This window comes from Gigantopelta aegis, chromosome 6, assembly GCF_016097555.1.
Source record: "Gigantopelta aegis isolate Gae_Host chromosome 6, Gae_host_genome, whole genome shotgun sequence".
Lineage (NCBI taxonomy): Eukaryota > Metazoa > Mollusca > Gastropoda > Neomphalida > Peltospiridae > Gigantopelta > Gigantopelta aegis.
In genome coordinates this window covers 1402054-1415080 of record NC_054704.1, presented here as the reverse complement: position 1 = coordinate 1415080, position 13027 = coordinate 1402054, and positions in this window count along the sequence as shown.

The following is a 13027-nucleotide window of genomic DNA, read 5'->3' as shown; positions in this document are numbered from 1 at the left end:
GTATATCAAAGGCTGTGTTATGTACCGGTACTGACTGGTATATGAAAGGCCGCGTTATGTACCGGTACCGACTGGTGTATCAAAGGCTGTGTTATGTACCGGTACTGACTGGTATATTAAAGGCCGCGTTATGTACCGGTACCGACTGGTGTATCAACGGCTGTGTTATGTACCGGTACTGACTGGTATATTAAAGGCCGTGTTATGTACCGGTACCGACTGGTGTATCAACGGCTGTGTTATGTACCGGTACTGACTGGTCTATTAAAGGCCGTGTTATGTACCGGTACTGACTGGTGTATCAATGGCTGTGTTATGTACCGGTACTGACTGGTGTATTAAAGGCCGTGTTATGTACCGGTACTGACTGGTGTATTAAAGGCTGTGTTATGTACTGGTACTGACTGGTATATTAAAGGCTGTTATGTACTGGTACTGACTGGTATATTAAAGGCTGTTATGTACTGGTACTGACTGGTATATTAAAGGCTGTGTTATGTTCCGATACTGACTGGTGTATCAAAGGCTGTGTTATGTACCGGTACTGACTGGTATTTCAAAGGCTGTGTTATGTACCAGTACCGACTGGTATATCAAAGGCTGTGTTATGTACCGGTACTGACTGGTATATTAAAGGCCGCGTTATGTACCGGTACCGACTGGTGTATCAACGGCTGTGTTATGTACTGGTACTGACTGGTATATTAAAGGCCGTGTTATGTACCGGTACTGACTGGTGTATCAAAGGCTGTGTTGTGTACTGGTACTGACTGGTATATTAAAGGCTGTTATGTACTGGTACTGACTGGTATATTAAAGGCTGTTATGTACTGGTACTGACTGGTATATTAAAGGCTGTGTTATGTTCCGATACTGACTGGTGTATCAAAGGCTGTGTTATGTACCGGTACTGACTGGTATTTCAAAGGCTGTGTTATGTACCAGTACCGACTGGTATATCAAAGGCTGTGTTATGTACCGGTACTGACTGGTATATTAAAGGCCGCGTTATGTACCGGTACCGACTGGTGTATCAACGGCTGTGTTATGTACTGGTACTGACTGGTATATTAAAGGCCGTGTTATGTACCGGTACTGACTGGTGTATCAACGGCTGTGTTATGTACCGGTACTGACTGGTATATTGAAGGCAGTGTTATGTACCGGTACTGACTGGTATATTAAAGGCTGTGTTGTGTACCGGTACTGACTGGTATATCAAAGGCTGTGTTATGTACCGGTACTGACTGGTATATTAAAGGCCGTGTTATGTACCGGTACTGACTGGTGTATCAACGGCTGTGTTATGTACTGGTACTGACTGGTATATTAAAGGCCGTGTTATGTACCGGTACTGACTGGTGTATCAAAGGCTGTGTTATGTACCGGTACTGACTGGTATATTAAAGGCCGTGTTATGTACCGGTACTGACTGGTGTATCAATGGCTGTGTTATGTACCGGTACTGACTGGTGTATTAAAGGCCGTGTTATGTACCGGTACTGACTGGTGTATCAACGGCTGTGTTATGTACTGGTACTGACTGGTGTATTAAAGGCCATGTTATGTACCGGTACTGACTGGTGTATTAAAGGCTGTGTTATGTACTGGTACTGACTGGTATATTAAAGGCTGTTATGTACTGGTACTGACTGGTATATTAAAGGCTGTTATGTACTGGTACTGACTGGTATATTAAAGGCTGTGTTATGTACCGATACTGACTGGTGTATCAAAGGCTGTGTTATGTACTGGTACTGACTGGTATTTCAAAGGCTGTGTTATGTACCAGTACCGACTGGTATATCAAAGGCTGTGTTATGTACCGGTACTGACTGGTATTTCAAAGGCTGTGTTATGTACCGGTACCGACTGGTGTATCAAAGGCTGTGTTATGTACCGGTACTGACTGGTATTTCAAAGGCTGTGTTATGTACCGGTACCGACTGGTGTATCAAAGGCTGTGTTATGTACCGGTACTGACTGGTATATTAAAGGCCGCGTTATGTACCGGTACCGACTGGTGTATCAACGGCTGTGTTATGTACTGGTACTGACTGGTATATTAAAGGCCGTGTTATGTACCGGTACTGACTGGTGTATCAACGGCTGTGTTATGTACCGGTACTGACTGGTCTATTAAAGGCCGTGTTATGTACCGGTACTGACTGGTGTATCAACGGCTGTGTTATGTACCGGTACTGACTGGTGTATTAAAGGCCGTGTTATGTACCGGTACTGACTGGTGTATCAACGGCTGTGTTATGTACTGGTACTGACTGGTGTATTAAAGGCCATGTTATGTACCGGTACTGACTGGTGTATTAAAGGCTGTGTTATGTACTGGTACTGACTGGTATATTAAAGGCTGTTATGTACTGGTACTGACTGGTATATTAAAGGCTGTTATGTACTGGTACTGACTGGTATATTAAAGGCTGTGTTATGTACCGATACTGACTGGTGTATCAAAGGCTGTGTTATGTACCGGTACTGACTGGTATATTAAAGGCCGTGTTATGTACCGGTACTGACTGGTGTATCAACGGCTGTGTTATGTACCGGTACTGACTGGTGTATTAAAGGCCGTGTTATGTACCGGTACTGACTGGTGTATTAAAGGCCATGTTATGTACCGGTACTGACTGGTGTATTAAAGGCTGTGTTATGTACTGGTACTGACTGGTATATTAAAGGCTGTTATGTACTGGTACTGACTGGTATATTAAAGGCTGTTATGTACTGGTACTGACTGGTATATTAAAGGCTGTGTTATGTTCCGATACTGACTGGTGTATCAAAGGCTGTGTTATGTACCGGTACTGACTGGTATTTCAAAGGCTGTGTTATGTACCAGTACCGACTGGTATATCAAAGGCTGTGTTATGTACCGGTACTGACTGGTATATTAAAGGCCGCGTTATGTACCGGTACCGACTGGTGTATCAACGGCTGTGTTATGTACTGGTACTGACTGGTATATTAAAGGCCGTGTTATGTACCGGTACTGACTGGTGTATCAACGGCTGTGTTATGTACCGGTACTGACTGGTATATTGAAGGCAGTGTTATGTACCGGTACTGACTGGTATATTAAAGGCTGTGTTGTGTACCGGTACTGACTGGTATATCAAAGGCTGTGTTATGTACCGGTACTGACTGGTATATTAAAGGCTGTGTTATGTACCGGTACCGACTGGTGTATCAACGGCTGTGTTATGTACCGGTACTGACTGGTATATGAAAGGCCGCGTTATGTACCGGTACCGACTGGTGTATCAAAGGCTGTGTTATGTACCGGTACTGACTGGTATATTAAAGGCCGCGTTATGTACCGGTACCGACTGGTGTATCAACGGCTGTGTTATGTACCGGTACTGACTGGTATATTAAAGGCCGTGTTATGTACCGGTACCGACTGGTGTATCAACGGCTGTGTTATGTACTGGTACTGACTGGTATATTAAAGGCCGTGTTATGTACCGGTACTGACTGGTGTATCAACGGCTGTGTTATGTACCGGTACTGACTGGTCTATTAAAGGCCGTGTTATGTACCGGTACTGACTGGTGTATCAACGGCTGTGTTATGTACTGGTACTGACTGGTGTATTAAAGGCCATGTTATGTACCGGTACTGACTGGTGTATTAAAGGCTGTGTTATGTACTGGTACTGACTGGTATATTAAAGGCTGTTATGTACTGGTACTGACTGGTATATTAAAGGCTGTTATGTACTGGTACTGACTGGTATATTAAAGGCTGTGTTATGTACCGATACTGACTGGTGTATCAAAGGCTGTGTTATGTACTGGTACTGACTGGTATTTCAAAGGCTGTGTTATGTACCAGTACCGACTGGTATATCAAAGGCTGTGTTATGTACCGGTACTGACTGGTATATTAAAGGCCGCGTTATGTACCGGTACCGACTGGTGTATCAACGGCTGTGTTATGTACTGGTACTGACTGGTATATTAAAGGCCGTGTTATGTACCGGTACTGACTGGTGTATCAACGGCTGTGTTATGTACCGGTACTGACTGGTCTATTAAAGGCCGTGTTATGTACCGGTACTGACTGGTGTATCAACGGCTGTGTTATGTACCGGTACTGACTGGTGTATTAAAGGCCGTGTTATGTACCGGTACTGACTGGTGTATCAACGGCTGTGTTATGTACTGGTACTGACTGGTGTATTAAAGGCCATGTTATGTACCGGTACTGACTGGTGTATTAAAGGCTGTGTTATGTACTGGTACTGACTGGTATATTAAAGGCTGTTATGTACTGGTACTGACTGGTATATTAAAGGCTGTTATGTACTGGTACTGACTGGTATATTAAAGGCTGTGTTATGTTCCGATACTGACTGGTGTATCAAAGGCTGTGTTATGTACCGGTACTGACTGGTATTTCAAAGGCTGTGTTATGTACCAGTACCGACTGGTATATCAAAGGCTGTGTTATGTACCGGTACTGACTGGTATATTAAAGGCCGCGTTATGTACCGGTACCGACTGGTGTATCAACGGCTGTGTTATGTACTGGTACTGACTGGTATATTAAAGGCCGTGTTATGTACCGGTACTGACTGGTGTATCAACGGCTGTGTTATGTACCGGTACTGACTGGTATATCAAAGGCTGTGTTGTGTACTGGTACTGACTGGTATATTAAAGGCTGTGTTATGTACCGGTACTGACTGGTATATTAAAGGCTGTGTTGTGTACCGGTACTGACTGGTATATCAAAGGCTGTGTTATGTACCGGTACTGACTGGTATATCAAAGGCTGTGTTATGTACCAGTACCGACTGGTATATCAAAGGCTGTGTTATGTACCGGTACTGACTGGTATATGAAAGGCCGCGTTATGTACCGGTACCGACTGGTGTATCAAAGGCTGTGTTATGTACCGGTACTGACTGGTATATTAAAGGCCGCGTTATGTACCGGTACCGACTGGTGTATCAACGGCTGTGTTATGTACCGGTACTGACTGGTATATTAAAGGCCGTGTTATGTACCGGTACCGACTGGTGTATCAACGGCTGTGTTATGTACCGGTACTGACTGGTCTATTAAAGGCCGTGTTATGTACCGGTACTGACTGGTGTATCAATGGCTGTGTTATGTACCGGTACTGACTGGTGTATTAAAGGCCGTGTTATGTACCGGTACTGACTGGTGTATCAACGGCTGTGTTATGTACTGGTACTGACTGGTGTATTAAAGGCCATGTTATGTACCGGTACTGACTGGTGTATTAAAGGCTGTGTTATGTACTGGTACTGACTGGTATATTAAAGGCTGTTATGTACTCGTACTGACTGGTATATTAAAGGCTGTTATGTACTGGTACTGACTGGTATATTAAAGGCTGTGTTATGTACCGATACTGACTGGTGTATCAAAGGCTGTGTTATGTACTGGTACTGACTGGTATTTCAAAGGCTGTGTTATGTACCAGTACCGACTGGTATATCAAAGGCTGTGTTATGTACCGGTACTGACTGGTATATTAAAGGCCGCGTTATGTACCGGTACCGACTGGTGTATCAACGGCTGTGTTATGTACTGGTACTGACTGGTATATTAAAGGCCGTGTTATGTACCGGTACTGACTGGTGTATCAACGGCTGTGTTATGTACCGGTACTGACTGGTCTATTAAAGGCCGTGTTATGTACCGGTACTGACTGGTGTATCAACGGCTGTGTTATGTACCGGTACTGACTGGTGTATTAAAGGCCGTGTTATGTACCGGTACTGACTGGTGTATCAACGGCTGTGTTATGTACTGGTACTGACTGGTGTATTAAAGGCCATGTTATGTACCGGTACTGACTGGTGTATTAAAGGCTGTGTTATGTACTGGTACTGACTGGTATATTAAAGGCTGTTATGTACTGGTACTGACTGGTATATTAAAGGCTGTTATGTACTGGTACTGACTGGTATATTAAAGGCTGTGTTATGTACCGATACTGACTGGTGTATCAAAGGCTGTGTTATGTACCGGTACTGACTGGTATATTAAAGGCCGTGTTATGTACCGGTACTGACTGGTGTATCAACGGCTGTGTTATGTACCGGTACTGACTGGTGTATTAAAGGTCGTGTTATGTACCGGTACTGACTGGTGTATCAACGGCTGTGTTATGTACTGGTACTGACTGGTGTATTAAAGGCCATGTTATGTACCGGTACTGACTGGTGTATTAAAGGCTGTGTTATGTACTGGTACTGACTGGTATATTAAAGGCTGTTATGTACTGGTACTGACTGGTATATTAAAGGCTGTTATGTACTGGTACTGACTGGTATATTAAAGGCTGTGTTATGTTCCGATACTGACTGGTGTATCAAAGGCTGTGTTATGTACCGGTACTGACTGGTATTTCAAAGGCTGTGTTATGTACCAGTACCGACTGGTATATCAAAGGCTGTGTTATGTACCGGTACTGACTGGTATATTAAAGGCCGCGTTATGTACCGGTACCGACTGGTGTATCAACGGCTGTGTTATGTACTGGTACTGACTGGTATATTAAAGGCCGTGTTATGTACCGGTACTGACTGGTGTATCAACGGCTGTGTTATGTACCGGTACTGACTGGTATATTGAAGGCAGTGTTATGTACCGGTACTGACTGGTATATTAAAGGCTGTGTTGTGTACCGGTACTGACTGGTATATCAAAGGCTGTGTTATGTACCGGTACTGACTGGTATATTAAAGGCCGCGTTATGTACCGGTACCGACTGGTGTATCAACGGCTGTGTTATGTACTGGTACTGACTGGTATATTAAAGGCCGTGTTATGTACCGGTACTGACTGGTGTATCAACGGCTGTGTTATGTACCGGTACTGACTGGTCTATTAAAGGCCGTGTTATGTACCGGTACTGACTGGTGTATCAATGGCTGTGTTATGTACCGGTACTGACTGGTGTATTAAAGGCCGTGTTATGTACCGGTACTGACTGGTGTATCAACGGCTGTGTTATGTACTGGTACTGACTGGTGTATTAAAGGCCATGTTATGTACCGGTACTGACTGGTGTATTAAAGGCTGTGTTATGTACTGGTACTGACTGGTATATTAAAGGCTGTTATGTACTTGGTACTGACTGGTATATTAAAGGCTGTTATGTACTGGTACTGACTGGTATATTAAAGGCTGTGTTATGTACCGATACTGACTGGTGTATCAAAGGCTGTGTTATGTACTGGTACTGACTGGTATTTCAAAGGCTGTGTTATGTACCAGTACCGACTGGTATATCAAAGGCTGTGTTATGTACCGGTACTGACTGGTATTTCAAAGGCTGTGTTATGTACCGGTACCGACTGGTGTATCAAAGGCTGTGTTATGTACCGGTACTGACTGGTATATTAAAGGCCGCGTTATGTACCGGTACCGACTGGTGTATCAACGGCTGTGTTATGTACTGGTACTGACTGGTATATTAAAGGCCGTGTTATGTACCGGTACTGACTGGTGTATCAACGGCTGTGTTATGTACCGGTACTGACTGGTCTATTAAAGGCCGTGTTATGTACCGGTACTGACTGGTGTATCAACGGCTGTGTTATGTACCGGTACTGACTGGTGTATTAAAGGCCGTGTTATGTACCGGTACTGACTGGTGTATCAACGGCTGTGTTATGTACTGGTACTGACTGGTGTATTAAAGGCCATGTTATGTACCGGTACTGACTGGTGTATTAAAGGCTGTGTTATGTACTGGTACTGACTGGTATATTAAAGGCTGTTATGTACTGGTACTGACTGGTATATTAAAGGCTGTTATGTACTGGTACTGACTGGTATATTAAAGGCTGTGTTATGTACCGATACTGACTGGTGTATCAAAGGCTGTGTTATGTACCGGTACTGACTGGTATATTAAAGGCCGTGTTATGTACCGGTACTGACTGGTGTATCAACGGCTGTGTTATGTACCGGTACTGACTGGTGTATTAAAGGCCGTGTTATGTACCGGTACTGACTGGTGTATCAACGGCTGTGTTATGTACTGGTACTGACTGGTGTATTAAAGGCCATGTTATGTACCGGTACTGACTGGTGTATTAAAGGCTGTGTTATGTACTGGTACTGACTGGTATATTAAAGGCTGTTATGTACTGGTACTGACTGGTATATTAAAGGCTGTTATGTACTGGTACTGACTGGTGTATTAAAGGCCATGTTATGTACCGGTACTGACTGGTGTATTAAAGGCTGTGTTATGTACTGGTACTGACTGGTATATTAAAGGCTGTTATGTACTGGTACTGACTGGTATATTAAAGGCTGTTATGTACTGGTACTGACTGGTATATTAAAGGCTGTTATGTACTGGTACTGACTGGTATATTAAAGGCTGTGTTATGTTCCGATACTGACTGGTGTATCAAAGGCTGTGTTATGTACCGGTACTGACTGGTATTTCAAAGGCTGTGTTATGTACCAGTACCGACTGGTATATCAAAGGCTGTGTTATGTACCGGTACTGACTGGTATATTAAAGGCCGCGTTATGTACCGGTACCGACTGGTGTATCAACGGCTGTGTTATGTACTGGTACTGACTGGTATATTAAAGGCCGTGTTATGTACCGGTACTGACTGGTGTATCAACGGCTGTGTTATGTACCGGTACTGACTGGTATATTGAAGGCAGTGTTATGTACCGGTACTGACTGGTATATTAAAGGCTGTGTTGTGTACCGGTACTGACTGGTATATCAAAGGCTGTGTTATGTACCGGTACTGACTGGTATATTAAAGGCCGCGTTATGTACCGGTACCGACTGGTGTATCAACGGCTGTGTTATGTACTGGTACTGACTGGTATATTAAAGGCCGTGTTATGTACCGGTACTGACTGGTGTATCAACGGCTGTGTTATGTACCGGTACTGACTGGTCTATTAAAGGCCGTGTTATGTACCGGTACTGACTGGTGTATCAATGGCTGTGTTATGTACCGGTACTGACTGGTGTATTAAAGGCCGTGTTATGTACCGGTACTGACTGGTGTATCAACGGCTGTGTTATGTACTGGTACTGACTGGTGTATTAAAGGCCATGTTATGTACCGGTACTGACTGGTGTATTAAAGGCTGTGTTATGTACTGGTACTGACTGGTATATTAAAGGCTGTTATGTACTGGTACTGACTGGTATATTAAAGGCTGTTATGTACTGGTACTGACTGGTATATTAAAGGCTGTGTTATGTACCGATACTGACTGGTGTATCAAAGGCTGTGTTATGTACTGGTACTGACTGGTATTTCAAAGGCTGTGTTATGTACCAGTACCGACTGGTATATCAAAGGCTGTGTTATGTACCGGTACTGACTGGTATTTCAAAGGCTGTGTTATGTACCGGTACCGACTGGTGTATCAAAGGCTGTGTTATGTACCGGTACTGACTGGTATATTAAAGGCCGCGTTATGTACCGGTACCGACTGGTGTATCAACGGCTGTGTTATGTACTGGTACTGACTGGTATATTAAAGGCCGTGTTATGTACCGGTACTGACTGGTGTATCAACGGCTGTGTTATGTACCGGTACTGACTGGTCTATTAAAGGCCGTGTTATGTACCGGTACTGACTGGTGTATCAACGGCTGTGTTATGTACCGGTACTGACTGGTGTATTAAAGGCCGTGTTATGTACCGGTACTGACTGGTGTATCAACGGCTGTGTTATGTACTGGTACTGACTGGTGTATTAAAGGCCATGTTATGTACCGGTACTGACTGGTGTATTAAAGGCTGTGTTATGTACTGGTACTGACTGGTATATTAAAGGCTGTTATGTACTGGTACTGACTGGTATATTAAAGGCTGTTATGTACTGGTACTGACTGGTATATTAAAGGCTGTGTTATGTACCGATACTGACTGGTGTATCAAAGGCTGTGTTATGTACCGGTACTGACTGGTATATTAAAGGCCGTGTTATGTACCGGTACTGACTGGTGTATCAACGGCTGTGTTATGTACCGGTACTGACTGGTGTATTAAAGGCCGTGTTATGTACCGGTACTGACTGGTGTATCAACGGCTGTGTTATGTACTGGTACTGACTGGTGTATTAAAGGCCATGTTATGTACCGGTACTGACTGGTGTATTAAAGGCTGTGTTATGTACTGGTACTGACTGGTATATTAAAGGCTGTTATGTACTGGTACTGACTGGTATATTAAAGGCTGTTATGTACTGGTACTGACTGGTATATTAAAGGCTGTGTTATGTTCCGATACTGACTGGTGTATCAAAGGCTGTGTTATGTACCGGTACTGACTGGTATTTCAAAGGCTGTGTTATGTACCAGTACCGACTGGTATATCAAAGGCTGTGTTATGTACCGGTACTGACTGGTATATTAAAGGCCGCGTTATGTACCGGTACCGACTGGTGTATCAACGGCTGTGTTATGTACTGGTACTGACTGGTATATTAAAGGCCGTGTTATGTACCGGTACTGACTGGTGTATCAACGGCTGTGTTATGTACCGGTACTGACTGGTATATTGAAGGCAGTGTTATGTACCGGTACTGACTGGTATATTAAAGGCTGTGTTGTGTACCGGTACTGACTGGTATATCAAAGGCTGTGTTATGTACCGGTACTGACTGGTATATTAAAGGCTGTGTTATGTACCGGTACCGACTGGTGTATCAACGGCTGTGTTATGTACCGGTACTGACTGGTATATGAAAGGCCGCGTTATGTACCGGTACCGACTGGTGTATCAAAGGCTGTGTGTTATGTACCGGTACTGACTGGTATATTAAAGGCCGCGTTATGTACCGGTACCGACTGGTGTATCAACGGCTGTGTTATGTACCGGTACTGACTGGTATATTAAAGGCCGTGTACCGGTACCGACTGGTGTATCAACGGCTGTGTTATGTACTGGTACTGACTGGTATATTAAAGGCCGTGTTATGTACCGGTACTGACTGGTGTATCAACGGCTGTGTTATGTACCGGTACTGACTGGTCTATTAAAGGCCGTGTTATGTACCGGTACTGACTGGTGTATCAACGGCTGTGTTATGTACTGGTACTGACTGGTGTATTAAAGGCCATGTTATGTACCGGTACTGACTGGTGTATTAAAGGCTGTGTTATGTACTGGTACTGACTGGTATATTAAAGGCTGTTATGTACTGGTACTGACTGGTATATTAAAGGCTGTTATGTACTGGTACTGACTGGTATATTAAAGGCTGTGTTATGTACCGATACTGACTGGTGTATCAAAGGCTGTGTTATGTACTGGTACTGACTGGTATTTCAAAGGCTGTGTTATGTACCAGTACCGACTGGTATATCAAAGGCTGTGTTATGTACCGGTACTGACTGGTATATTAAAGGCCGCGTTATGTACCGGTACCGACTGGTGTATCAACGGCTGTGTTATGTACTGGTACTGACTGGTATATTAAAGGCCGTGTTATGTACCGGTACTGACTGGTGTATCAACGGCTGTGTTATGTACCGGTACTGACTGGTCTATTAAAGGCCGTGTTATGTACCGGTACTGACTGGTGTATCAACGGCTGTGTTATGTACCGGTACTGACTGGTGTATTAAAGGCCGTGTTATGTACCGGTACTGACTGGTGTATCAACGGCTGTGTTATGTACTGGTACTGACTGGTGTATTAAAGGCCATGTTATGTACCGGTACTGACTGGTGTATTAAAGGCTGTGTTATGTACTGGTACTGACTGGTATATTAAAGGCTGTTATGTACTGGTACTGACTGGTATATTAAAGGCTGTTATGTACTGGTACTGACTGGTATATTAAAGGCTGTGTTATGTTCCGATACTGACTGGTGTATCAAAGGCTGTGTTATGTACCGGTACTGACTGGTATTTCAAAGGCTGTGTTATGTACCAGTACCGACTGGTATATCAAAGGCTGTGTTATGTACCGGTACTGACTGGTATATTAAAGGCCGCGTTATGTACCGGTACCGACTGGTGTATCAACGGCTGTGTTATGTACTGGTACTGACTGGTATATTAAAGGCCGTGTTATGTACCGGTACTGACTGGTGTATCAACGGCTGTGTTATGTACCGGTACTGACTGGTATATTGAAGGCAGTGTTATGTACCGGTACTGACTGGTATATTAAAGGCTGTGTTGTGTACCGGTACTGACTGGTATATCAAAGGCTGTGTTATGTACCGGTACTGACTGGTATATTAAAGGCCGCGTTATGTACCGGTACCGACTGGTGTATCAACGGCTGTGTTATGTACTGGTACTGACTGGTATATTAAAGGCCGTGTTATGTACCGGTACTGACTGGTGTATCAACGGCTGTGTTATGTACCGGTACTGACTGGTATATTGAAGGCAGTGTTATGTACCGGTACTGACTGGTATATTAAAGGCTGTGTTGTGTACCGGTACTGACTGGTATATCAAAGGCTGTGTTATGTACCGGTACTGACTGGTATATTAAAGGCTGTGTTATGTACCGGTACCGACTGGTGTATCAACGGCTGTGTTATGTACCGGTACTGACTGGTATATTAAAGGCCGTGTTATGTACCGGTACTGACTGGTGTATCAACGGCTGTGTTATGTACCGGTACTGACTGGTGTATTAAAGGCCGTGTTATGTACCGGTACTGACTGGTGTATCAACGGCTGTGTTATGTACTGGTACTGACTGGTGTATTAAAGGCTGTGTTATCTACCGGTACTGACTGGTGTATTAAAGGCTGTGTTATGTACCGGTACTGACTGGTGTATTAAAGGCTGTGTTATGTACTGGTACTGACTGGTATATTAAAGGCTGTTATGTACTGGTACTGACTGGTATATTAAAGGCTGTGTTATGTACCGATACTGACTGGTGTATCAAAGGCTGTGTTATGTACCGGTACTGACTGGTATTTCAAAGGCTGTGTTATGTACCAGTACCGACTGGTATATCAAAGGCTGTGTTATGTACCGGTACTGACTGGTATATTAAAG